The sequence below is a fragment of the Mauremys reevesii genome, linkage group 6, assembly GCF_016161935.1.
Source record: "Mauremys reevesii isolate NIE-2019 linkage group 6, ASM1616193v1, whole genome shotgun sequence".
In the NCBI taxonomy this organism is placed as follows: Eukaryota; Metazoa; Chordata; order Testudines; family Geoemydidae; genus Mauremys; species Mauremys reevesii.
In genome coordinates this window covers 79,626,140-79,650,911 of record NC_052628.1, presented here as the reverse complement: position 1 = coordinate 79,650,911, position 24,772 = coordinate 79,626,140, and the positions used below count along the sequence as shown (strand labels likewise).

At 42.4% G+C, this 24,772-nt stretch overlaps 1 long non-coding RNA gene across 1 annotated transcript; it reads right to left on the bottom strand.

Annotated features, from left to right (window-relative positions):
- Positions 1 to 399: 399 nt before the first annotated feature.
- On the bottom strand, positions 400 to 12,667 carry LOC120408345. Its single transcript, XR_005600629.1, has 3 exons — positions 12,629 to 12,667; positions 1,712 to 1,797; positions 400 to 1,404 (listed from the first exon to the last, which is right to left on the bottom strand). It is a non-coding gene; the product is annotated as an uncharacterized LOC120408345 (long non-coding RNA).
- Between the last annotated feature and the right edge of the window lie 12,105 nt (positions 12,668 to 24,772).

Genomic DNA, 24,772 nt, shown 5'->3' with positions numbered 1-24,772 from the left:
CCACTGAAGAAACCATGAGCCTCAAGTCTCCTGCCTAGGACTTCTGTGGTGTTTGCAGTTTTATTAATGGCCTTTCACATTTAAGCATCCTTTTCTTCTTCAATGGCTCTTTTACTGTTGCACAGCTCTTTCCCTCTTCTCCTACGAGCTGATAATACTAGTTGACTCTCCCTTTGTCACTGTGTGATGCTGCACAATAGAATCCCCACATTTATGTGTGCTGTTTCCGTTTTATTGGGTGGTGTAACTGACACTAGACTTTAGATTGCTTCTGACTTCATTGCTGCACAGCCTGCAGGTCACCTAATGGTGTGGAGGAATAGAGACACTGAGACACTGCTAGAGCAAAGTGGAAATACTACTAAGCCTTAGATCTAGCTTATTAGCTAGGGTGTGAAGGATCAAGCATTGCAGCCTTAATGTTCCATCTTAACTAGCCCTTTCCTCTGTTGTTGTATTCTCTTCATGCCCCATTGCCTTTGCCACATTTTTACACCAAAAATTTAACAAACTTTACTCTAGTTAAGTCTTAAACGGTGAAATCTAATTCATTGATGTAGAGACCACCTGTGGTTTAGTGGAATTCTGAAAGCTGGTTGTTGGGGGGGTCCTGACATATATTTTCAGCTCTGTTAGTGACTCACTGAGTGACCAGGGTGTTACCCCAAGGGGAGTAAGGTAATGCTTCAGAGAGAAAATACTAGAAAAATGGTAGGGAGAAAGATAGACAAGGAAAGCCCCTTTTCTCAGAAGAGCAGACTCAGCTCACTTCCGTGTCTGTCACTGGTGGATTTAGCTTACAATAAGGGTGTCCCTCCCTCCCTGTGTGATATAATAAAAATAAAGAGAGACAAGGTAATATGGTGCAAATAATTGTACAAAAGTACAAAAAACTGGGAAAAATGAGGGGGAAGAAACACAAACTTAACCATACAGTAATTCAGTGACTGGCTTTAGGAGCTTGAAGCTCAGACCCACAAAACCTTCCTTGGCATTTAGAAAAATAGTAAAAGAAACCCCAATACAGAAACCTTTCCTATGATTTAGGTGCAGTGGACACAGCGTGCAGGTGCGAAGCCCAGGACCTTCTACTCTCTGGCTGATTTAGAGCCTTCGAGGAGGACTACTGGGGAGTCCTGATGATGGTTGGACTTTGCAGGAGGGGAGACCCTCTGGGCACCAGGAAAGCAGGACCCTCCACAAGTAAAATGGATTCAGTTCGCTGTGGCAGGGATAGTGATGACAGGCCTCTCCTTCCTCAATCTTGCTGCAGGATAGATGGTACTCTTCTCTCTAGCTCTGGAGCTGTAGGAAGATCGGACGGTGCATGTGCTGCCGCTGGAATGGACAGCCCCACACAGGCACTGAGTAGGCTCTTATATAGACTTCTTGGAGGGAAAAGTTCTGAGGGATTAGAATGTTGGGCTAGTTTTGGCAGGAAAAACTGGTTCAGTCCAGTTTGAGCCAGGGAAATCCAGTGTCTTTAACAGTAAACAAGTCTGCTTACAGAGATGGAGTCCGAGAGTCACAGATGATATACTCCATATTGGATTTCATTAAAACCAGTGATTTACATAACCTTTACCTTACACACACTATTAAAACAGCTAATTAAACACCTTTAAACAATACCAACACAACATTTCTTACTAACAAGGGGGATATCACTGAACTTAGGTGGTTCCCATAGTGCGGTCCATGGAGTACTTACTAGTTTTGTAGAAAGATGGTCACATGATGCTAGCTCTCCTCACTTTCCTGCTGCTTCTACTAGTAAAGATATGGGGTCTGGAGCATCTAGCAATGAAAGGGAGAGGAATGTCTATGAGGAACAAGAACTAAGTGGCAAGGATGTATGTTCAGGGGAACAGAATGTCCTGGCAACAAGGGAGGAGAGGAACTGGACAGGTAAAAGAGGGAGATGAAGTGAAAAGCAAAACTAGACTATCATTTCTTTTTTTACCCAAAAGGCAAATATTCTTGCATTAAAGACAACTGAAATACATACTTTCCTGTTGCCTTCCGTACAAAATCAACAGCGATAGTGAAGTCTCTAGTGGACCTCATGGAGTCTCTGGCATCTTTCCCTTTTTGGGGTCAAAACTCTGCTTGTGGTAGGGTTTTGCTTTGTTTTAGGGGAGGCTAGTAGGGGTGTGGGAATAGAGGGGGGGTGTTCATATTGTGAGCATCTCTTCTGGTGGAAAGGCTTTCTCTATAAGGAAGGTTTTGCAATATTTCCTAAAGATAGTTAAACTCTGGATTTGACTGATCTCCTCTGGAAGACGTTCCATAGTTGTTTCCCTTGATTGAGAATGGTTTGTCTCCACCTCTCTCTAATAGTGTGGTGCTTACCAGGGGTTTGTGAGGCACCTCAATACCACCTGCCCTTAGTGTGAGGAAGCCTTGTCTGTGCCTGCCATGGGTCAGCTCTTTGACTCCACTGGCCTTGGGCAGCACAGGCACTCCTCTCTAGGCTTACAAAGACCCTACTCTTTCTTGACAGGTTAGCGATAGGCACACCCCAAGCCCTCTGAGCATCTTCCTGGCGAGTCCAGCCTCTGTTCTACTGGATGCTCAGGGTTTGTCTACACTTAAAATGCTTCAGTGGTGCAGCTGCCCCACTGCAGCACTTCAGTAAAGACTACCTACGCTGATGGGAGGGCTTCTCCTGTTGTAGGTACTCCACTTCCCTGAGAGGTGGCAGCTAGGTCGATGGGAGTATTCTCCCACTGACCTAGTGCTATTGACACCAGGGGTTAGGTCAGTTTAACTGTGTCACTCAGGGGTATAAAAAACAAAAGAACAAAAACTTATTTTCCTAGCATAGACTAGGCCTCACAGTAGTCACAGATTCACTTCTTCCAAAGAAGCAGTACACCCCAGCTTATCAGTTATACCTCAGATCACCACTCCACTTAACACACAGCACTTTGATACGTTTATTGTGAAAACATGTAAAAGTTTATCTAACAAAGTATAGTGATTCAAGTGACAGCAAGTAGAAGTATTGAAAACAAATGGTTACATGCAAAATAAAATCATATCACACATTCTAGAGCCTAGACTTACTTCACTACATACTTTCCTGTCATATAGAGCAACTCACCCAAAGTCCTGCCGCATTTTACAGCCAGATCGGCTGTGACCCTCTGTTCATAAGACAAACATATCTTTGGCATTCCTCCTCAGAGAAGGATTCAGGGAGTATCTTTGCACCCCCATATGTAAACCAACAATCCATTGTCTTTAGTCATAAACGGGATCCCCTTCTGCTGTTTTTTTCCCTATAAACTTCCTCTCTTGAAGATTTCACAATCTCTTGATTAACTAAGTATGCAAACAGGCATCCATTGTGAGACATACAATGTCTGAAACATGCATGACCAAATAGAAAGAGAAGAATCTATGATCACCCTGACTGAAAGGAGCCTTCCTACAGTATGTTCCCTCCTGGTGACCTGCTTTAATCCCAAAATCTTATGAACATACTTTTCAGGATAAATAAGTAATTCCTTAAATATTATCCATGTGTACCTTTCGCAAAGATTGACAACCAATGGGCTACTGGCTTTTGTTAGAGACATCACATGCCATTTTTGATGGATTATTATGCATATATGTATGAACCAGGGGATCCCTCTGTGAATCCCGTGTGTCCTCTGCCAATTGGCGTCAAGAAGTTCCTGGATCACACACACTACTCTGCCATGTAAGGAATTGCTGTAGTTGATCCAGATGTTGTGATTGTTCAGTTTACCTCCCATTTCATTCACAATAGCCAATGGGAGGGGAAGCACCTACAAGAATCTCTCTCTATTGGCATATAACCCACACTGGGAGAAGAATTGGGAATTCTTGACTTGACTTCTCTGTTTCTTTATCTGTAAAAATAGGACTAATAATGCTTCCCCAGGCTTGTAAAATGCTTTAAGATCCACATATGAAAATGCTGTAAGTGCAATGTGCTGACAAAATCTGAAAATGGAAGTTCTAGGAGTTAGATATAAGATATCTCTCAGGCCGTTCCACCTTCATGGACATCTGGTGCTTACGTTGACTACCCAGTGTAAGGCTCCATGGACTAGAACCCAAATCTGCAGAGCCTGTGATGGCTGACGTTCCCACTGTGCTACCAGAAGGCCATGCAGAGCCACACCCAGGGAGCACTGTGGAAAGTAAGCACCGCAGGAAGTACCACCCAAGGGGAGCCAGAGTGATAGTATTCTGCAGCCCTCTAATTGCCCAAGCACCCTATTTAACCCTGTAGGGTACCCCAGGAAGTTGTCTGGGCAACCACACAGACTTCTGGCCCACTACAACTTAAGACATCACCTTTTTTTTTATCTCTGGTCTTTGACCCCAGCCTGACTCTTGTCCCCTGATTGTGGCCTGGTACACCTCTGATCACCAGTATCCAACTCCAGCCTGATTTTTGACCCCAACTCTTGCTAACTGAACACAACTCTAGCAATTCCTCTGATCCCTGCTCACCGACTACTATCCCTGATGTGTGGACCCCAGCCCAGCTGTGATCAGGAGGCAGGGGCGGCTCTACCGTTTTGGCCGCCCCAAGCAGTCATGCATGGGAGGCGCCCCGGAGCCGCGGGAGCAGCGGACCTCCCGCGCGCATGACTGCAGAGGGACCGCTGGTCCCGCGTGGCTCGGCTGGATCCCCCGCGGCTGCGGACGGTTCGCGGATCCCGCGGCTCCGCTTGAGCTGCCGCAGTCATGCCTGCGGGAGGTCCAGCCGAGCCGCGGGACGAGCGCCCCCTCCGCAGTCATGTTCGCGCAGGTCCGCTGCCCCGGCCTCCGGTGGACCTCCCGCAGGCATGACTGCGGCAGGTCCGCCGGCCCAGCCTGCCGCCCCCTAGATTTGGCCGCCCTAGGCACCAGCTTGTTTTGCTGGTGCCTAGAGCCGCCCCTGTCAGGAGGCAAGACTGCCTAAGCCCCAGTCTCTTACACCCAGAGTCAAAAGAACTACTATATTCAAAGATGTCTGCTGGTCCCCAATTCAGATCTCAGACAAGTATGTGACAGTTGATGGGAGCTCACCAGTTCTTTGCAAAACCAAAATGCCGTATGGGTTCAACCATAAAGCTCAGTGGACACAAGATTACAGAAACAGAGAGCAGCTTTCATGCAAATCTAGTATCAGAATTCATTAACCCAAAATAGATATATAATAATGTCCTCCACATTTGGATGACTTTATATCTTGGCTCTGACAGCATTCTCCAAGCAATGCATATCTTTTTCTAGGGAGAAAACATAATGTAACAAAATGAAATAAACACTTAGGTTTTAGATGAATGTATTCTCTTATGTAGGTCACATTTCATCCAGAAGGCATCTCAACTTCTTTACCAAAGATGCTATGTGTTAATTTACAGTTTACCTTTGTTGGATAATCTTCAAATGATGATAGATGTACAGACAGCTTGCAGTACATATCTTTATTGGAGATTATTACAGTACTATCTTTGTCATGATCTAACTGCTCAATTTATTTCAGACTGGTGTGTGTGACATTGCCTACAACAACCCACTTGTTTTTTATTGTTTAACCCACTTAAAGAAGCCTGGATTAATTTTTCCATTCATAATTATCTCTTCCACTTCTAGGGAGTCTTCAGTTCGGTAAAGATCTCATACTGGCCTGTCTCCCATATCTCATAAATGGGAACTGAATGGACAAATCAAAAGCATGTTAATGTTTAGCCAGAAAAATCAGCACAGAACAATAGAGGGCTAATGTACCCCCCAAAAATCACTATGAAGTAGCATTGCATAGATTTCCAGTAAAACTTTGTAAAGTTTTCCAAAAAATTATTTAATTTTAATACAGGGTATATGTTCTTTCCGAGACCTTAGTCCTCCATGAGACCTGATTTTCCCTGAAGTTTGCATCCTGGATTCCCTTATAAATTCAGTGGAGATATGCTCATGCTCAAATGTGCTGGATGTAGGGTCATGAATGTTGCTTCTAAAATTCTACCTAGAAATCACTGTTGACAAATATGCTAGTTTCTCATGATCATGATGGTGGCATCATAGATCCCACTAGTGTTAAATTTACACTGCAGATTAAAAACATCTTCTCTAGGAACTTATTCCATATACCAGCTTGGTGTCCTGAATATGTTGGTTAGTTTGGAATTGTATTTCACTAATGAGGGAGGTGAAAACCAAATTGGCTCTTTGGTTATGCTCAATTTGGTTCTGAAGATTGAATTCAAAGAGTTACTGAATTAGAGAGGTGAAGAGATTAAATCTATTTATCTCCAGAACAAGTACAGTGTAGGAGTCAGCAGTGTAAGCTTCCTCACACTGTCCTGCTAATGTAGCTTCAATAATATCCTGGGGGTACCAACTGCAGGGGTGAGAAAGTGGTTAGATCTTCATAGTCTTTCCATATTGGGCTTCTCTGCTAAACAAGGATCAATGTAGTTCTAATTATTATGTCTAAAATGTGGACTTTGTTTTGCTACAAATGTCACTGAGGCTATCAAACTCATTTCACAAAGGCCACAAAACAGTGATCTGGGAAACCCATGAACCAGTTATCTTGTCTTGAAAGGCTTTCTGTCATCCTTGAATAATCCAAACTAATCACTAAGACTTCCAGTTTCTTTGCCTTCCCCCATTCTAAAATGTCAATAGGCCTAGGTTTCACAAAGTATTTTAAACCAAAATTTGCCTCCAATTTCATAAGAGCACAATTGCATATGCAAATGTTTGGGCAATACAGTTTTGTGCTTAAGCAAATAAACTGAGTAACAAGGTACCCAACTGCACATGCGAAAACTGATATGCATGTGCAAATGTGGTTAACAGGCATTAAGATAATGGAAACAGCTAGTAGGTGTAATTTTAGAAGCTAGGTCAGGCATCTTTGAAAAATTGGCTTTATAAATCTGAGTTACTGGAGTATGTTTTGGTGGTTGGTTTGTCTCCCTAGGGCTTGTATTATATCACCATGGTTCCCAAAAACTATAATTCTATTTATATGAACTAGTTCTTACAGACTAATAGATGAGGCACATGTGAAACTCAGTGTAGCTGAATCAGAAACTATGTCCAGAAGCCTATGCAAAAATGTTTTATTAAGAAACATCAGTTATTTAAACTCTTCCATCTTATTGTTCTGCATAAGGCCACTAGGCGTCAGCAAAGAACACAGCTGTGTTAGTCTACCTCAGTTAGAAATTACAGTAATAGAATATGTAATACTTGAAAAACAGGCAGAAGTGAAAATAAGCCGGTACAGTCTGGTTCAGCGTACCGGCAAGAGCCAGTAGGCTTCCCCAAGCTGGTGATTTAAAAGGCCCAGGGCTCCCTGCAGTGGCCAGCGCCCCTGGCCCTTTAAATCACTTCCCGAGCCACGCTGCTGGAGCCCTGGGGTAGCAGTGACAGGGCTCCGGCAGTGATTTAAAGGGCCTGGGGCTCCCTGCAGCGGCCGGAGCCCCAGGCCTTTTAAATCACCCCCAGAGCCCTGCCGCTGCTACCCCAGGGCTCCAGCAGTGGGGCTCAGGAGGTGATTTAAAGGGCCTGGAGCTCCACTGAGGTATTGGCGGCTGGACCCCTGGGCCCTTTAAGTTGCCCCTGAGCCCCAGGGCTCCCAGATGCCTGTGTAGCTGGGAGCTCCGGGGGTGATTTAAAGGCCCTGGGGCTCCCAGTCTCAGCTGGAGCCCTGGACCTTTAAATCTTAATTTAAAGGCCCCGCCTCTTCCGGTTGAGGCCACCCCACCCCCGCGCTCAGGACTCCGGTGTACCGGTAAGTCCTTTAAGTTACTTTCACCCCTGAAAACAGGAAAAAAATAATCAAGTAAACCCTAAGACTTTAGGGTTCACTAGCAGAAATTTCACTGTGAAATTTGCGTTGTTTTGGCTTAGAGACCAGATGCTGCTGCTATTGAACTTCCAGGCCATAGTCTGTCACAATGACAACCACAGGTATGTCTCTGACTTTGGCCTATTAGCATTATTTGGATTCAGAGGTGCATCAGTCACTTATTTGTTGGCTTTCCTTTGGCACTCATCTCAGTAGGATGTAAGTGCCTCCCAAGCAAAGTGCATTAATCATAAGACTCTTCTTCCTGGATAGCCTTTTTCCCTTAGAGGAGGAGGCTGTTTTTCTCATTTAAGCCAACTGATAGCTTGAATATACAATTAGGGTGCTCAAACATATCTCTCTCATTTAAGTATCAGAGGGGTAGCCATGTTAGTCTGGTTCTGTAGAAGCAGCAAAGAGTCCTGTGGCATCTTATAGGCTAACAGACGTTTTGCAGCATGAGCTTTCGTGGGTGAATACCCACTTCTTCGGATGCAAGAAGAAGTGGGTATTCAGCCACGAAAGCTCATGCTGCAAAACGTCTGTTAGTCTATAAGATGCCACAGGATTCTTTGCTGCTTCTCTCATTTAAATTATCCACAAGCCCCACAATATATGCCACTACTACATATTGTCTACTGGGGAGTAGTTAGCTCTTAAGTCCCCTTCCCTCATTCCCAATGTGGATAACATTGGAGTCATTTACTAGTATGAAGGCAGAATCTGGCAAAGAGGGCTTCTCTTGCAATGGTCTGTACTTGGGGTGGTTGTTTTTTACCTTGTCTTCTAATTTTAAAAAAAGATAGAGAGGTTTTAAATCATATAAACATAGCTGCCAGTGGTGCAATGCAGTTGTTATGTGAAGAAAACACATGCACGGAACTGCCTTGAATGCGCTTTTTCATGTTTATAGGGAAGGTGTTTGATTTAGGGATGTGTAAAGGCCATGATGGGTCAACCTTAAAAGGTTTGCAAGTTGTTTGCACCCAAAATTATGGTGCTTGAGAGCTTCATCCAAAACCTGTTTAATTTAGAAAACTGGGCTAGAAATCTTGGGTTGCAGTTCACTGGTTAGGTGTGGGGGCTTGTTAGGCCATAGCTGTGCAGAGCTTGAATGTGCTTTATATAACATTCACTGTATCTGTGTTCTTAAGTGACCGTTGCATCTGTTTGTTCTGTTCCATCCTGAGAAACTATTTATATCATGATCAGCTGAAATGGAGTCAGGGGGCATGTTCCCTAGTAGGACAGTTCTTGATGGGACATCACTGTCTCCAAGTCTAGTGAAATCTTTCTGAGGAGTCTTCTCCATTCCTGTGGGGTTTTTTCCCCATTGCTTTTGGAACTTCTCGTCCACGATCAACAGTAGCTAGGTTGATGGAAGCATTGTTCCATAGACTTAGCTGTGTTTACACCAGGAGTTATGTTGGCATGTACGTAATTCAGGTATTGATTTTTCACACCCTTGAGCTGTGTAGGTACATCGACCTAACTTTTTTTAAGAGTGGGCCAGCCCTGAGTCTGTGGTAAACACAAGACTGCAAATTGGCTACGTACTAGTAACCAACACAGGGTGGGGTTTGCGCATCAATTATTTGTTTTTTAATGTTTATATTAAAATGTTTGTAAAATAGGAAAGATATATCCTGATCATTTGGACTGGAGTCAGAGGGCCTATGTTCCATGGAGGCACTGTTATTGAGGGGACACTAGTGGAACAGGGAATTAGGCTGGAAACAACTCAGGAACGTAGCCAGAGCAGCACATAGGGTTTATTAAAGTGCCACTAGTTCAACTTACACTGCATTCAGCTTCATTCTTCAAATGACACACTGTTGTTGTAAGTTCTATGTATATATCTTATTTTATGCCAATGCCTTAGGGTTCTTGAATGAAAGTGATTGTTAAAGGAATATGAGCTTATACTTAGTGTAGAAGGTGAAAAATGTAAACCCTCCAGGAAAAAGATCTTTACTGTGACATTAACTTGGAGAAGAAATGAACTAAGTATTGCATATATATAAAGTAATGTTTTAATTTTAAATGTAGCTTAGTATTGGTCAATATCATCTTGCATCAGCAGAGTGACCATATTATTAACCATAACAGCCAATGTAACTGTTCTTTATACCAATTGTGGGGGCAGCTTTCAGTCATGGGCTCCTTGTAAAGCATCCACATTCCACCCTGAGTTCTCAACAGGTAAGTATACAAAATGGTAACTTTTACTCCTCTGACAACTGGCTTCTCCAGATGTGGGATTTGAATTTCCATTGTGAGCTGCCCACATTTTGATGGTTGGGCTATTTTTTGTATTTGTATAAATTATTGTTAATTGGAATATTACGGAAAAAAACTGGGGCTGTCAAATTAACACTCTGCCAAAACAAAACTCAAAAAATGTAAAAAGGGAAGTGACAGCAGATGGCACTCCAGTAGCAATAAATAAAAAGTCGAACTAGGATTCTTTCTTACCAATACCTTGCAATCTGTCAGATCCTCATCTGTGCCGGAGCTCTAATCAAGGGAGATGGGGGAGGGGGCAAAGGTGACTTTAGGTCATTTTTGTGCTTACCTGAGGGATTATCAGGAAACAGCTCAGCTTGTGTCATGTATTTGTACAGCTTCAGGGAAAACTGTTAGGAGTCCTAGGGTGTATGTAAAAGCTTCTCACCAAATACAAGAGAGGGATAAAAGGTGTGATTGTTCGGCTTATAAAGGAGAAAAGCAAGAAGAGGGATAATATTTAAGGCCTGTTGAAGGCTGTCTTTTATTTTCTCTTAACTTCATTTAACCACCAGAGCTTTCAATGAAATTAAAGATAAATTTAAAAATGGTTAAATATTTTGGCAAAGGCTTTAAACAGCATGTAAAGTTGGCCTCCTGCTCCATTAAGGACCTGATATTCAAAAGTGCTGGGCACCCTGGAGCTGCCACAGGTTCAGCACTCTTGAAAATCAAGCCATTCAAGAACCCAACATTGGGTACCCATTTCTTTTTAAATGTTGGTAGAAGTAGTCATCATTTTACAGAACGCACTACTATGGAATATTAATGAAGCAAATAAGCGCATCTAACAAATAGCATAGATTTGGTTGTATAGATGCATCAAAGTAATGCACAGCAGTCAATATGGATATTAAGAAGTTACTGGAGTATACAGATGATGTAACTCATTTCAGGTGGTGTCAGCTGGAGAAGAAAACCAAAAGTAGTACAGGAAATCATATGTAAAATTACCATAACTAGTGTAAACCTGTGCTTAGATGGGTAAAAAGGAGTCTGGAAACCTATGTTCCCAGGAAATAAGATATTTATGCAAATAGTCATAACATCTGCGGCTATAGCAGAGATTAATTTCAAGAGCTATCTAACCTTCTACCTATCTAACTTCACCAACTGATGTAAGATAGAATTTTCCCTGCTCCCTCCAATCCTGATTTATAGTATAAGGTTGCACAAATAGGTACATTATGCTTCTTTAGTAGCCTCCACTGGAGGCTACTTTAGAGAATGGATAATAGTCTGTTCCAGTGTGACATATCCCGAATTTCTGAGGATTTGAACTTCAGTTCAACAGACCATGACCCATTGCTTTGCCCATGTCATGATGGATTTTGTTTGCTGTGTTTTCTTAGCTTGTTCTTGAGGGACCCGTGAAGTGCATTTGCCAGAATTGTGTTATGAAAATGGGAAATATAGCTTACATACTGTCATAAATCAGCATTTCATATGGAACTTAAGTAAGAGCCTCTTGTGCTCGAAAGCAGACCATTATAAATATCAACATTTCATTTAAACCTGAGTGCCAAGTAATAAAATACTTTTCTAATATGGAGTATTAGGATCCCAGCAATGCAGCAAATCAATTGAAATCAACAACCAGCCTTCAAACAACTGAGATTGAGGGCTTTACTAGCATTTTTGTCCTTACAAGTGCACATCACATATAATTTACAAGCACAAAGAAAAATATTTTGGAACTCAGGATGTGTGAAATAGATGACGAGGTGAAAAACAATTGGAACATTGGCCAAAATTCAAGCTGGATCTGAACCAAACCTACTATGTAGTTTGAAAAAGTTTGGAAAATTTATTTTGTACTGACAGTATTATGTCCCACTGTGACGGGTCTGGTACCCCAGCACCCCCTAGTGGCAGGGGCGAGCTGGGGCCTAGCGCCGCGCCACTCCCTTGTCCTTCGGTCTGCCCTGGTAACCAGCGTATTACGGCCTACTGGCCAGAGTTCATGTAAACACCCCCTCTCGGAGTGGGGTAGCACGGCCTAGGGGCTGGAGTCCAACAACACCCCCTTCAGAGTGGGGTAGCACGGCCTAGTGGCCGGAGTCCAACAACCCCCCCCTTCGGGGCGGGGTAGCACGGCCTAGTGGCCGGAGTCCAACAACCCCCTCTTCGGAGCGGGGTAGCACGGCCTAGCGGCCGGAGTCCTACAACCCCCCTTTGGAGCGGGGTAGCACGGCCTAGTGGCCAGAGTCCAACAACCCCCTCTTCGGGGCGGGGTAGCATGGCCCAGCGGCCGGAGTCCAACAACACCCCCTTCGGAGCGGGGTAGCACGGCCTAGCGGCCAGAGTCCTCCAACACCCCCTTCGGAGCAGGGTATAAGGGGTGGGGGTAGGGGGACTCGGGCCCGCCCTCTCCACCGAGCCCCGACCCAGGGCCCTGTTTGTGGCAAGCTCTCCTTGCCACCCGCTCGGCGGGGATCCGCCCGCAACACGCCGAGCGGTACTGCAGCTTTAAGGCTGTCAGTCTCTACAATCCCCTGGGTCACTTCCTACCCTGTCTAGCTGGACGTCGGCGTTGTGGGAGCGGTTTCCCCGTAGGTCCCCTCCGGCAGGCGTCCCTCCCCGGGGTCTCCGGTACGGCCTCTGCTCGGCTGACGTCCCGGTCCAGGCTCACTGGCTCTCCTCCTGCAGGAGCTGACGGTCTGCGTCCTTCTCCCCCGGTGGTCAGCCCCGACTGAGCAGACCTGCAGGCTTTTATACCGGTCTGCCAGTTGGAGCACGCCCAGCAGAGCTTCCTGGGCGTGGCTTCCTCTGCTATCAAAGAAGGGTTAACCCCTGCTGTACCAGTGCGGGGCTGTCCCGCCCCGTCACACCCACCCTTCTGTCTTTTCTGGTTCTGGCTGTTCTTTCAGTATTTCTGGCTTTTATGGGAGAAGAAAGTACCTGTAGCCTGAAAAAAAACTTCCCCAGACATACAAAAACCATGTTCCTATAACATGTCTGTCGAAAAGATATTTATTCTTTTTGTGACCCTTTCCAGATTCCTTGGGGGCATGTTAGATGTCATGATTGGGCCTCCAGAACCTCTCTGAATTCACATGTACAGCTAAAACTAAGGACAACACCTTTAAGATTTGAAGTGCCACATTCTGGAGTTGACTGGAGTCCAGATTGCAGATTCAGGACCTCTTGGATCCCCTTGGTTCCTTCTGTGTTAGAGAGAAGTTATGGATCCACTAAGGAACCTAGATTGCAAACTGTTTTGGCAAAAGGCAGTCACATGCCCCCAATAAGTGATGCTGACATCACTCTTTTTTTACACTTCTCCTGCACACAAGCATCCCTTCCATCTCATCAGGATTGAATCACAACCAGTTAGCCTTCCATCCAGCAACCTAATTTAGCCAAGCAGAAAGCACTAATGACTCTATAGAACCTTGAGAAATAGCTTGATTATACAATTAACAGATATTTTGTATATAAAGCTGTGTGTGCATGTGCACACACATGTTTAATGTATTTACTTTTGGAAAGAATTTGGGTAGACTGAAGCATCCAGGTGTCCACAGTGCCTAAGGATAGTCTCAAAACAAACTCATCTTTCCTGGAACTAGTACAAGTGACATTCAAAAATGTGTGTTTTTTGGGTAGAAGGATAGGCCACATAGGAAACTTAAAAACTGCAGTGTTATACCCAGAAAGCTAGAATTTTCTGGAATGAAATATATGACAATTCCCAGAGAGCACAAGGACCCAAATCAATAACCAGAGGCATCTACAAACCTCCATGTGCAGAGTGGTACCCTTTCTACTGGCAAAGCTTTATGGCCCTGCTCTATTTTTTTAAATCCTTGGATATTCCATAAAAAAAACCAATACAAATCTCAAATGTGTATCTTCCTGCTGCTTTCTTGGCATTTTGCTAAAGGTCTCACAGATGTGAAAAAGCATATGTAGCTTTAAGAAAATAACTTGCCTGGACTTCAGCTCACAGTAGTAGTATGACTAAGCCTAAGTTTCAGTATAATTAGAAAGCTCTTGGACACATGACAATTATGTATAATCTGGACAAGCACAACCCAAATGCATTTGTTGTGTACTCTTGGAATTAAACTGAAGAATATTGCCATATCTTTATACTATGGTAGGCAGTGTTTCCGTCTGTAGTGGAGAGATGGTCACCGCTTTGTAGCTGACGGGATTTCTAATTGCTTCTAAGACCTTCAGAAAAAGTCTTTTCTAAGCTTAAATTGACTTGTGAGGAGCTTTCTCACTCCCACCAAAAACTAGCCCCACTGATCCTGAGAAATGGTAATTTTGAAAGAGTAGGTGGGTTTTGTTCTTTTGGCAATTTCCTCTAATGCTTTTTGTCACATCAGTCTCCTAAATAATGGTGGCCAGGAACTTCAAATGTGGCTCATCGTGCAGGGTTTGCTGAGCATTAGCAACTGCTCCCATTTGCAAATGCCTGTTTGGGAAGCTATTTAATGGTGAATTAACCACCCTGATATGTTGCAGAATTTAAAGACCCTTCAAATTTCACTTACAAAACTAGCAAGGTACTAAAAACATCTCATGGTTTGTTGTCAAGTATCCAAAAGGTTCAGTTCTATCAGACTCCTCCTGAGAGTTCATCTGATTTTAGAAGGTATTTATAGAGGGGCTAGTTTTTAGGCAGAGTCAACTGGGTAAAGGACTTGAAATCCACAAATACAGCCTGGATGAAATTCTGGTGCAGAACTAGCAAGCAGAAGGTCCGGTTATTATTAACACAGGCAGGGGTGGCTCTAGGATTTCCGCCGCCCCAAGCAGGGTGGCATGCCGCGGGGGGCGCTCTGCCGGTCGCTGGTCCCGCGGCGCCGGTGGACCTCTCGCAGACATGCCTGCGGAGGGGCCACTGGTCCCGCGGCTCCGGTGGACCTCCCGCAGGCGTGCCTGCGGGAAGTCCACCGGCGCCGCAGGACAAGCGGACCTTCCACAGGCGTGCCTGCGGGAGGTCCGCCGGAGCCGCCTGCCGCCCTCCCGCGGGACGCCGCCCTAAGTGTGCGCTTGGTGCGCTGGGGTCTGGAGCCAGCCCTGAACACAGGTGTCAAGTAGGATGTGCTCTAGTCTAGTCTATATATTTGGTGATGAATTAATACTTCCATATAGTGAGGACACAAGATTTTTTTCCTTAATGTGCTTATATGAAGGAAATTTGTGGGTGTCATAAACAGATAGTTAAGGGTTAAAGTCTGTTTTACCTGTAAAGGGTTAACAAGCTCAGTAACCTGATGAACACCTGACCAGAGGACCAATCAAGGGACAGGATAATTTCAAATCTCTGTGGAGGGAAAGCTTTGTCTGTGTTCTTTGTTTGAGTTGTGTGCTCTCTTTGGATCTAAGAGAGGCCAGACATGTCTCCAAGTTCTCCTGGAGTATTTCCTACTATCCAGTATAGTGAGTATTAGAAAGGCGAATTAGTCTTATAATTTGATTTCTACATTTGCAATTGTGTGTTTGCTGGAGAAATATCTTTATTTCTGTTTGCTGTTACTTTGATTATTCTGAGAAAGGAGGTGGGGGAGAGCCTCTCCAGGTTTATAAGTTAGACCCTGTATTTTTGCATCCTGGTAATACAGAGATGGTGTACTTTTTTTTCTTTCTTTAATACAATCTTTTCTTTTTTAGAACTTGATTGATTTCTTCCCTTGTTTGGATTTCCAAGGACAAGGGGAGGGGGAAGAAGGGGAGGGGGAAAAGTGAATCCCTCTTTGTTTGATTCAAGGAATTTGAATCCAGGTATCTCTCCTAAGTACTAGGAGAGGGGAGGAGGGAAATGGATTTTTTCCCTTTGTGTTGAGATTCAAGGTGTTTGGATCTGTGTTCCCCAGGGGAAGTTTTTGGGGGAACAGGGAGTGTGTCAGACACTTAAAACTTGACTGGTGGCAGCGAGAACCAGATCTAAACTAGGATTTTAGTTTAGAGGAGTCCATGCAGGTCCCCATCTTGTGAACGCTAAAGTTCAAAGTGGGGAATAAACCTATGACAGTGGGATAGGAACACATAATTATGTTATGATGGTATGGTATGGGATGGTATTAAGTATGATGGAGTTATGATGGTAAAGACATGGCACCTACTTAATGGGCTGAAGAAGGGGTTAGAGTTCTTCTAGGCACAATCAGCCTCGCCCAAGCAGGACTATGAGGCCTGTCAATTCCTGGTCAGTGCAAGATGGCATTCTGAAGGAGCAGGACTGCAACGGAGAGCTAACAAAATAACAATGTCTTACCTGAGTATGTTTTGCATTACTTTCTGTTGTTGAAACAATATAGAAATCGCATCAAAAATCAAATAGTCATTTGAAATAAAGCAGCCCAAGCCCAGTCTATTTAAACTACAACAGCCGTAAAGGTCTTATAAACAATTCCTTTTTCAGCCAGTCTCAATCCGTCCCCATTTTAAAAGCACAGCTCACTTTGCCCATGAGTGGATGCACACTCTTTTTTGCAAAAACAAATAAGGCAGTTAGATGTCCTGTTTTCCATGCTGTATGTGCAAAAATGTCTGCACAGTCACTGTTGTGTGAGAAATGCAAAATCAGAGTCTAGGGCTGGGAAAATATGGAAAAGTGATTCAGAAGAAAAGAATGCAAAGAAAACAACAAGTAAATTCAATGACTACTTTCCAGTTTCCAGGGGAAAAAAAGTCCCATCTCTTCATCGCTCTCTCTCCACCCTTACCTCTTCCAGAAAATGGCAGCATTTGATTGCTGGAATTTCTCAATAAACCCATCTTCATTCACTGAAACTTCTGCAGTCAGTGTGAGGGGGGTGGAGAGAGGGACACTACCTATGGGCTCAAACCACAGCTAAGTTACACTTCAACTTCTGAAGAGTTTAGAATCCAAACTGAAGCTTGACATTTCAGTCCCAATCTCTATAATGGGTTAAACTTTGTGGGTGGAGGAGATGAGACAGATTCAATTTTGCAGCTCAAAATTGAACACCTTGTGCTCTCTGAAACATAAACAAGGAATGAGGGGCTTGTCTCTGCATAAATGAATCCAGTGGAAGTGTTACTGGAAGCAGAATCAGGCCCTAAATGAACAAAGGATGCATTGACCCCCAACACTTATGTCCACTCATCTAACAGTGCTCCAGCTTCCAGTGAAGAGAGAATTCACCATGCTGCATTTTGCTGATAAACTTTATAAAGAACAAGGAGGAAAGAAACTATGGGTTTAATTGCAGACTTTTTCAGGCCTTTTTTTGGTTTTGTTTTGTCTTTTGTGAAACTCATTTGAGGAATCCTGACATGGTGAAATCCATCTCTGCTGTAATTCCTCCCTGGAGCCTCTGTTCTTATTAGACTCAATCTACCCAGAACACTTGGCAGCAGTTAATAGAAAACGGAGCCAAAATGTGCCTGACTCTTTTAAAAAGTGTTTTCAGCCCTTGTGATGTTTTGCAGTGGAGATGAGCTGTACTTTCAATTTCATCAAATTTTGAACACAGTGTCCCAGTTCAGGCCAATGTGTGCTTGTACATACTGTAGATTATGTACACTTGATGCCAGATACTGCCCTATGATGTGTGATGCAATGACACAGGTGTCACTGAGAGCAGAATCTTGCCATTTAATTGAGACATGCTACATAACGTGGCAGTCTTTTTCTCTGTGCATGGCCTGCAGTAAGAGAAACACACTCAGCCTTCCTAAAACCATTCCTAATTGAGAATCTTCACTTTTTATTGGCACATGATTCATTTAGTCTTAAATTCCTTTTATTTTTGTTCTCAGATACCCATTCCTCTAGGTTTACACAAAAGCTGTCTATATTATTGATAGTAAGAAACATTATCAATTGCTGAATGTTTCTAGTAAAATCAGTGGTGATATTTTTAATGGTTTATTTATTGAACATACACAGCCACAGAACGGTACATTAAACAACCCCCAAAATCAGTTTTTTGCTAAGCATTTGTTTTTACTTATCTCCAAATATACCGTCCAGCGAATACTAAATGGATTGTGAAATGAATTTTTTTTCTTTTAATTCATTTTAGAAATGTGTATTGGGGAGTAGCACTTATCTCGGTTGGTCTGAATATATTGGGGCCCACTCTGTCCCTTGTGCAAATAACTCTGCTGATGTCAAAGCAGTTACAACAGGAATAAATGTGCTCCACTGACAGACTTACCTCAGATTAAATGTCTAATAAAATAGGATGTACCTGCGTGCATATTGGTTTATGTTCTTAGTCGTGCTAATTAAATCACAGGCTTGTTCAAACTGGTATCTTTTACAGTAGTTATGCAAGGTGAAGGAAGGAATTTGTAATTTGTAAAAGTGGAGGAAACTGCTAAAAGAGCCTTGGGAGAGGGGAGGCTAATCTTGTTCACTGAATAGAATTATACAAAACTCTTGCCAGAGTTGTGGAGCAGAAAAACTACATGGACAACCATGACTTGATCACCTCAAAAAGTAATTTTTATTCTTACCTCCTAGGCTTGAAAGCCTGAGCCCAGTGTCTATACTGCTATTTTTAATGCTCTAGCTTAAGTCCCCAGAACAAATCTGTTTATCCAGGCTGGGAGTCTCGTTCCTGATTGCAGGGAAGACTTACCCTAAGAGAGTGAGGTGCTGGTGAAAATGGTCACCAAACTATACTAAAGTTACTGTTCGGTACTAGAAGTATCTTGAAAGGGATAGTAACAAAGCCATACAGTGAGTTAGTGGCAGAGGTGAGAATAAAACACAGGAATCCTGTCTACCACTTTCTCGCTGTAACCTTTAGACCAACTATAAATGTTCCCTGTAGCTATGTGCTAATTTATTGCCTGTGTTATCTAGAGTTGTAATGCAGTAATGTCTGAAAAAATGAGCATGCTCTTCCTCTTTAAACAAGATAAATCTTATCACAGAGCACTTACAAGCAGTAGAATCTCTCTAAGAAAAGATAAAATTTTATCATCTTGTCGTGGACATTTGTGCTTTCTTTAGCATTCCTCACTGGATCTGTGATACACAGTGTGATTTAAATATTAGAGAAAGCAATCATAACTGTTGCTTTTTTTCAGCAAAAAATCAAAGTTAGCAAAAATAAACTCTAGATTAAACTTAAAGTGGTTGTGCCTTCACTAGTCACAAACTCCTCAATCACTGAAAGGTTGCTGTTCACTGGAAAAATACTTTTGCCAAATCTTAATTCCTCTAGATTTTTGTAATAAAATGCAGCTAGCCTATGCTACCTATAGTTGGTCATGGACTCTTCCACCTCTAAACTCTTTCCATGTGAACCCTCTGATTGACTTATTAACCTATAGGCCAGTTGTTTCCCCCTGATTTTACAAGAAGAAATAAGCAAAAACTAATGAAATCACTAGAATACTCTATGCCTGTGGTAAGAATACCGCATATTATAATATGTAGGTGCTAGCAGTCTATCCACACAAAATACTAACTTAAGCTTTCATTTCTCAGTCATTGTCCCAGGGTGCCATACACTGAGTGATCAGTGTCAGAATGAATCTTGAGCCATTAAGCTCAGTACTCTCTGGTTAATCCAGCAAGGTCAAATTAATCAGAAGTGAAATCTACTCATTAGAAAACAATTTGTGCAAGGCTTTCTGCACTGTGGCAGCCCTACAGTACCCTTGCTCAGGATGATACTGGCAATGGCCAGGAAGGGTACCCTGCTTGACCTTTCCATTCTAAAGAGGTGGGTTCTGTGCTGGCTCTGAGTATGCTTCTGCAGAGGGTAGTTCCACAGTAAGTTGGGAGGAAAGATCAGTTGATTTACACATAGATGAATCCAATGACTTAACTCCTCCTCTGCGAGGAGTGAAGAGCAGTAACCACTATATTAGCCTATAAGCTAAAGTGGAGGTCATAGAAAGACAAAGGTGCAGATCTGAGTGAATTTTCTTTCTCCCTCAACTCTTATGCTGGATAATCTAATCTGGCTTTATGCAGTTTCCTTCCTCATGTTTTCATATAGGCTGTTTGTGTTATTGAAATCCTGCACACTTCAAGTACATAGTAATGATGGACTGAATGGGATCTATTTGAGTCCTAGATGCTTGCCTGCATATATTCTTCCCCCTCACAAACTTTAAAGTGCTCTGGTGGTGTGCACCCTGCACTGCAGAGGACTGAGAGAAGCTGTTCTTGTAAATGGTGCCACTGTCAGAAGGTCTGTGTTGATAAAGCAGACTTGTCAGATGATGTGAACTTTATTCTTACAGAGGTATTGGTACATCTAGGAGGAGTTTGCCAGTCTGGATGAGAATAAAGTAAACTAAAATATGTTAGCTACACTTCTCATAACTATTGGAAGGGACAACTGATCCACAAGAATGAAAGTCTATAGATGGAACTGTCCATGAACAGTGGTCATGCAGTTACCACCAGGTGAATGTTTTGTGGTCTATGCAAAATAAGTTGGGGGGTCTCATTCCAGTTTGTGGGCACATTGTGGGCGGGTGAGGGGAAGACCACCATCACAGATCACAAGTGGCACTTTGTTTTGCTATCTCAATAGAAAGCTAAGGATTAAATAAGCCTGGTGAATAAAGAGCCAAATCTGCATAGTGCCAAGCACTCCTAGCTCCTACTGAAGTCCATGCAGTCTGAGGGTTGGAAGATGTTCAGTTTCAAATTGCTAGAATTAGTTGAATCAGAACAAAATTTTGAGGCACATGCATGATCAATATGGGTGTGATGTCACCTGTCCTACAGCAGTGTCCAAGGCAGTCAATCTAGCTCCTTCCATGAGTTTAAATATATATATAGGATCTGAGTCTGAATGCACTTTGAAATGGAAGAGTTAGCCATTTACTCCCCATCCCTTTCCACACTGCTGCACTTTCTGGTTTCTACTAGCACTGAAAATACCATAATGTTGTGGAAAAGGCTATTGTGCCATGATACATTTCATTGGGAATCTCACGGGAGAGACCTCTCTTGCAAAATTTACAGCATAATTTCCAGGACAAAGAGATTGATATTGGAGCTGGTTGGAAATTTTCAAATATTTTCCAACAAAAACACAGGGGAAAAAAATTCATGGAAAACTATCCAATTTTTTGACATTTTAGTTGATATGCATTGAAAAGTCAGTGGTGTACCTCTGAACTCCCAAATCTTGGGCCTGGTGCTGGGAAATGATGAGCTCCCTCAAATGAGGCCAAATAGAGGGTGTGTTGTACCTCTCAAGAGCTCAACTCTTTGCAGGTCTGGGCTCCTCTTTGACTTTGGATCATTAATTTTCTCCTTCATGTGACATTTTCCAGTAGAAATATTCTATTTTGAGATTTGAAGCCTACAGTAAATTAAATTCATTCACTTGAGAGAGCCAGCACCATTTAAAATTTAACTATACAAAGATTCAATCATCCCCATGAAAGTGCAGATGCAGATCAGCGATTATGGTAGGAAACAGCCTAGCTATGCTTCATGGCAGCACACTAAAACATTGGCCAGCCTGCGCATCCTCATCTACTACATGACAAACATCACTAATAAGAATCTGTTCCCAATATAAATTGGATTTTTACGTGTCACTTTGTTAATACCTTTGGTAGCTTCCATAGCTGCAACAGTGACTGAAGCGTGCATCAGGGAGTCTGCCACTTTGTACAGCTGCCACTTCTAGCTAGAGATGTTTTACCAGCTGGATCACCACAGATGATTTTACATTGGAAGTTCTGTATTCACACATCTGCTTTGGCATGTATCCTGCATTAATCATGGATGGGACAAGCAGCAGGAAAGAATTTTATGCTCTTCGGCGTTTAGAAAAATCTTTTCTGCAATAATAAAAGTTGAATAGGTCTTGATTACACACAACAGAAATGAATACTGCAACTGAGACTCCCTAACAAGAGGGCAGCGTGTGAGTACAGTATGTATTCAGTAACCAGTTTTGGTTAAATGCATTCATGTATTTCATCCAACTACATTGTTTATAAAAGTTCATCACTTTTCTTAATATAGGAGCGAGGTTGGAGAGGTAGTACTGAGCCTCACCCACTTTTTACAGCATTCCATGGAGAAAAGGAGAAACATGTTTACATGACTGTTCTTGTAATGTGTGCTGGGTTATAACATAATACCTCCATGCTTCTAAAAGGAATCTGGTTCTTTATTAAGAGATCTATATACAGAGATATTGCAGCAAGCATTCTATCCATGCATATACAGACTGACTTTCTGGTGCCTCTTCCAAACGCTCTTGTCCTGCAACCTCTGCTCCTCCCTCTAAGTTCCATGCAGATTGCAACAATGGCCTTTGGCAAGTCATTTGCCAGCAGACACCATCCAGTGGAATCTGAGGTATCAAACTTATTTCTCATTACAAGTAGTGAGGAAATTGTGGTGTCTCAGATCCCATTGTATGATAACTTGGCAAATATCTACTTCCTAATGGAAACCACTGTATGGGTTTGTTCATATCTAACTGCTTCAAAATAATTACCAAGTACAGTAAAGACAGCACATACCATGCCCTTACATTACACCAGAAAGAGAAACTTTTCACCATATTGTGTTTGTGCTGGAATAATTCAGTGTTTTCATATTCATTGTGTCACCTCTCAGCATTCCACTTTCCCTGTTCTTCTCTATCACTTAAACCATTCCAGGAGCACATTAGAACAGAATGAAGCAATGTGTCTCATTTGGGTCCATCTAGTTCTGTTTAGTATTCTTTTCTTATTTTAAGCTTTCTTTATTCAAGGACTAAAATGTTGAATAGGAGGGAAACCTATGACCATCCATGTCTTAAATGCTGCCAAACAAACATAAGCTCTTTTTTCACCCACCTCATAGCCCCTGCATTTCTAATGACATTGTCCTCATTCATCTGCTGAAAACAAAAGGGAAATTGGATTTGATCACAACTTCTAGCTTAGTTTATTAACTTGCAAAGTGTACACGAGTGCAGGGAACTTGTATTTCACATTCCATAATCCAAAATATTATATTTTAACAAGGGAAGAGAGCAAGATCATACATAATGCACAAATTTATAAAAGCATGCAGACAAACTCAGTAGTCCTTGATTCTAGCAAAGCTTCCATTGAAATAAATGGGAGTTTTGCCTGAGTTAGGATTACAGAATTTGGTGCATCATAAATAACTGGGAAGCATATAAGGACAGGAACAATGAGACTGAAGTAAGGAAGTTGAGATTTATGCATATATGTATTAAAACATACTGTAGCTATGAGAAGTGTGTCTTGATATGAACTTCAAATATTGAATGTTGTTGATTTTGTGATATTCAGGACCAAATCTCCAGATTTCATCAGGAAGGTTATTTCAGGTTAATATGTGTGATCTCTGCAAAATGTGTTTTGTGGAAGGAATGGGCTAGGACCAATTTCTAAATGTAATATAATGTAATCTATGCTTGATTTAATGTCAGACGGCGTAATCTGAGGCCAGCAACACAATATCAGAGCAAAGAAGAGAGACTGCCCAAAAGGCCAGCTAGAATTCCACCCATGAGCCTTTGCTCTCCTCTCCTGTGCCTCTTATGGTATCATGTGGACCTGGGTTTCTGTATGGGACTGACTGAGGGAAGCTATTAAAGGAAAAGAGGGGCACTATAAACTTCTTCTCTTTGCTCAGTGATCTTACAAATGCTTTTTTCTTTGGCATAACAAACCTGATAGGTCTTACTCAGCTATGTTTCTAAGTAGAAATGAGCCTGAGTTGTGGAGTTAGAATCTGAACTCCCCAGAGTTCTTGGGCATTCAGATCTGTTGCCCATGTCCAAGTCTACCTTTGTTCATTCATCCTTTTCAATGTTGTTCAATTTTTATCCTATATATTCTACTTGTTACCCTCATTTCTTTCCCACTCCTCTTTTTTTTCCTTCAGGAAAATGTCATGTACTGCATTGTTTGTGCTTTTTATCTACACATTGTTGCTACCGCTTCAGGTTTGTCAGCCTAGATTTAACAGGGAAGCTTATATGGGATCTTGTTTAACTTGTTGAAGTTCTTGGCCATTGTTCCTGTCAGAGAAAACAAAGGGCCCAGTTCTTGTTGTAGTACAAGTCATATAACGTTAATGTCAATAAGTGTTTCATGCAGACTAAGCATAGACTATGACCCTATGTATACTCCTTTGGCATTTGATGAAATGTCACATCAAAATGCATTTAAGGAAAAAGCTTATTTTATATAAAACTGATGGCAACATGTCAGTGGGAGGGGGAGGAAATTGAGGTACACTGTCAGAGGAAAGGGAGACAGGTAGGCTTATATGTAAAAGTAAGTTAGTAACATCCAACAAAACACTTAAGTGCATATGTTGTCTCCTTGAAGTCAATGAACTACTTCAGTGCTTTGAGTTATATACGTGCTTATATGTATTGCTGGATTAGGGCCTTAGTATGATTTTAAAAACCTTTGGAAACTTGTTAAGTTATTAGAAACATAATGACTCAAAATTAATATGGTAAAAGGAATTTCTTATAAATTGGTCGAACAGAAAGGGCAACAGAGTGAACTGATGCTAACTGAAGCCAAGCAAGATTATGAAAAGACCACATTGGCAATAGTGGGAGATTTCAGCTAAAGCTGCAGTGAATTGTCCCTTGAATAAGAGGTTCATTCATCAGCATATGCCTTGATGTGCATAAGGTTTGCAATAAGGAGCTTCACCTTCCCAGAATTAAACCATGAAAAATCATACCATGT